Below are 4,133 nucleotides of genomic sequence, written 5' to 3' on the forward strand. Positions count from 1 at the left end.
AGTTTTTTCTGGGCTTGTCCATATCAATTGAGTTAGTATTCTCAGTCTCCATTTAATATCGGTCTTTCCCATGACACTGTCCATGAATGTAAGGACTATGTCTGTCTTGTTTACTCCCATATCCTCAGTGTCTATTAGAGTGCTTAATCATCATAAGTTCACATTAACCATTTGTTGTTTTTTTAATTGGTTAATTTGTATTTTAACTCTCAAAAAACAGTCTTACTCCCTCACATTTTCCCTCATGTACCACTTACAGAAGGGACTAAGACAGAAGAAGTCTAAAGTTTCTGATTTTGCCAAGTATGGGCTTGGTGGTATATCATTCACTAAAACAGAGGAGACAAGAGACTTTTCTGGTTTGGAATCTAGAGAATGTAGTGGTGTGGGATAAATAGTGAGTTTCATTTTGTACATGTTGAGTTTATAGTGAATGTGTATACAAAATGCCTTTGTAGAGATATTTGGTAGCAGTCGAGTCATAGTGCAATTGAAAGGACAGTATAAACAGTGAAAAAAGAAGCCAAACCATCATGGACTCCTTAGGGATATTACTATTTAAGAAAGAAGGATAGGAGAAATATAACAAGGAAGTTGAGAAAGAGCAAACATAAAAGTGAAGGAAAACGAGAAGGATGGGGTCACAGAAGCAACAGAAGAAAGAGTTCCAGGACAGACTAGTGTCAAGTGCTACAGAGACCTCAGGTAAGACAAAGACTAAAAAGTGTCCATTGAATTTGACAATTAGGATACCGTCAGTAGGTTTTTTTATTTTTTAATTTTATTTATTTATTTTTTTCCTTTTTGTCTTTTTTACTGACCGGTAACGGGATCGCAACCCTCGGTGTTGCGCCCGCACCACGCTCAGCCAGTAGGCGGGAACCGGTCTCCACATGGGATCCAAACCCTCGGTGGGAGCGCAGCCGCGCTCCCAAGCGGCGCACTCTCCAGTGCACCACCAGGCCGGCCCTTATTTTTGTTTTTAATTTCAGCGGTATAGGGACCAAACGCTGGACCTTGGTGTTATTAGCACCATGCTCTAGCCAACGGAGATAATTGGCCTGCCTTCCAGGAGCAGGTCTGAAACATCTTCTGCTCTCTGCCAGAGCCAGGAGGCTCGGATATTTGAAGCTGTTTTAGCCCAGTGGCCCTTTCTGCATTTCCTATGGGCTGCTAAGAACCCCACACACAGATTTCATTTTCTTATTTCCTGTTCTAATGAAATTTCAGAATATCAAGGCTTTGCTATTGATCATTATACTACTTTTATCTTAAATTCCAGAAACTAAATCATCAAACTACTCTTCTCTGATGTTTCTCACTGAGGCTGAAACTTGAACAGAATTATGTTTCCCTGTTCAGAATACACGGAGAGGTAATACTTGAAGGATAGCTTGGAGCCCATATTCCCCTCTTAGATATTCATAACAAATAGCATATTACCAACTCTGAAAGTCTACGTGAAGAAACCTTATCATCTTTGTTGAACCCAATATTCCCAAAGTCATTTTAGCCCTTTTTTTCAAATAATTATTAATAACCCCTGATGTAACTGTCCCTTGGCACATCCTTTGAAAAATGTGTCTGAAGGTGATAGGGATCGCTGAAAAATTACGAGCAAAGAAGGGACAGAGGTGATCTTTAGAAAACTGAGAGGATGGAAAGCCAGATATGAAGACAATGTGTTAACACCAAGAGGGAGTAATGAGTATCCGAACTCAAACACAGTAAGTCTTAGTAGAAAGGAGGGGGTGAATTGGGACTGATTAGATTGAGGGAAGAGGGATAAGTGAAGGTGGGAGAGAAGAAAAATTTGAATTTGACTCTGAAGGTCAACTATGTGTAACTATGTATATAATGGAGAGCTCAGAAGAAGTCTTAAAGATAACTAATGTTTGAGAAGAAAAAAATAAGTTGAGAATTGATGCATGGCTCTGTGTAAACTGAGAAGTCATGTTGCATGGGTGGACTTGCGAGGAAATGCAGTATTGTGGGGGGAAAGTGTAGGTTGAGAGAAACTGCTGAGAAACCGTTGTCCTGATTGGCGAGTGTGTATGGCAGAGGGGAGGTTGTGGTTCCAACAAAAGGGCCATTAGGGATAAAATTCCTGAGTCAGAATGTGGCTGTAGAAAGTTAGGTAAATAACAGAAAATCTGAGCTATTGCTCTCCTATTTGGAAACTCCTGGCAGCCGTATGTTGTCCTGAAGGGGCATCAACATCATTGACATTCACATTATTGGGTATCTACTATATAAAGCACACTGGGTGAGATGGCTCTTCTGAGATGGAAAGAAAATGACCACTTCCTTTTTTTTTTCCTTTTTGTCTTTTTTACTGACCGGTAACGGGATCGCAACCCTCGGTGTTGGGCCCGCACCGTGCTCAGCCAGTGAGCGGGAACCTGTCTCCACATGGGATCTGAACCCTCGGCGGGAGCGCCACCACACTCCCAAGTGGCGCACTCTCCAGTGCGCCACCGAGTCGGCCCAAACATGTTTTTTTTTTTGTCCTTTTTGAGACCGGCTGCACCGCGCTCAGCCAGTGAGCGCTGTGAGTGCACTGGTCATCCCTATATAGGATCTGAACCCGTGGCGGGAGCACTGCTGCGCTCCCAGTGCCGCACTCTCCTGAGTGCGCCATGGGCTCAGCCTAGAAAATGACCACTTTCTAATGAAGCCTTGGGTGAGCTGGTAGGGAGCTTTATCGTTAGATGCAAGACTAGTGGGGAGGGATTTTAGGACTAAAATAAATTGGGAGGGTGTTTATTCCAAACAGTCTGAAGGCAATACAGGCAAGTCAGAAGATCATAATTGCTTAAAAAAAAAAAAAACCTAATAAAACTGGAAAAAACAGCACAGCATCTGTTCAAAGTGCAGGTCAATATGGCAGTCAAGGTAATAGCCAGAAGAATCAGAAAGTAGAAGGCAATAGGTGTAAAGAATGAATGGAAAAGAGCAGTTTATGACTAAGTCTTTGAAGGTTGAGTGAGATGAGTGTTCCCCTTTTATTGCAGTGCCCTGTGTGATTGTTGAGGCTTTTGGTGGCTTAATGGAATTGTTTAGGCTGACCAAGAGTAAGGAGAAGAAAAGTGAAAGAATGGAGACATGGGAGTGTATGTAAGGGGGCTGTGCCTGAGGAGTCTGTCAGCTGAAAGGGAAGTGAGGAAAATCTGGAGGAAGGAAGCAGAGAGGAATAAAAAGTAAACCAAAAAGTCAATTAGATTAGACCATCATGATAGAGTACAATGAATGGATTTCCTTATTTCATCCTGCCTCATTCTGAAGTTTCTTTTAGGAACACTCTGAACTCAGGAACACAGGAAGAAAACAGCACTATAATCCTGGGTTGAACCTCAAAAAAATAAGTGAATTTTTGCACTGATGCAACTCCATCCCAGGTTTTAACAGTCCTCTGGAGGCTGCACCATTTTGTACTGGAACAAGAAGCAGCTAGCCAAACCTAAGAGCCATAATTATCATTTGCAAAATGTCAGGGTTTAGAAATAATCATGACTTCTCCTTGCCTGAGGGCAGAAGCCCCAAGTTTGAGGGAGGGCCACCATGTGTTGGACCTCCTGAATGCCTCCGTGGGGAGACCAGGAATCCCGTATGACTCACCAATGCCTGTGTTCTTGAGTATCTGGTATCTCTCCATAAACCCAGGGTTCTGACACCCAATTGGAGTGGGGATAAAGTTCCCATATTGAAACTGGGACCTGCATTTTGCCATCATTTATGCAAACCCCTTAATGGAAAGAAGACCCTATTGTCACACTTCCTGAATTTATTTTTCAACTAATATCCTTAAGTGACTGTCAAAGGATATTTTTTAAAGGCAGAATCTTGACCCTCATGCACATATAAAATGAACATGTGCCAAATATTATATTTAACTCTTAACCAAGGAACCAGTAAGTTGTTATAACGAGTTCAAAGGAGAATTCAACAAGCCATACATACATATGTACAGATAATGAGGAATATGGAAATGAATTGGAAAATGAAGCAAAACCTGCCTTATTCCATGAGGGGTGGGAATAGCGAAAGTATTTGTCCCTTCACTAGACAGAATTCATTTGCACATTATGAACAAGAATCATTTGCATTGCTATCAGTCGTCTACCTTTACATTA

This window comes from Galeopterus variegatus, unplaced genomic scaffold (genome assembly GCF_000696425.1).
Source record: "Galeopterus variegatus unplaced genomic scaffold, G_variegatus-3.0.2 Scaffold13314, whole genome shotgun sequence".
Taxonomy (NCBI): domain Eukaryota; kingdom Metazoa; phylum Chordata; class Mammalia; order Dermoptera; family Cynocephalidae; genus Galeopterus; species Galeopterus variegatus.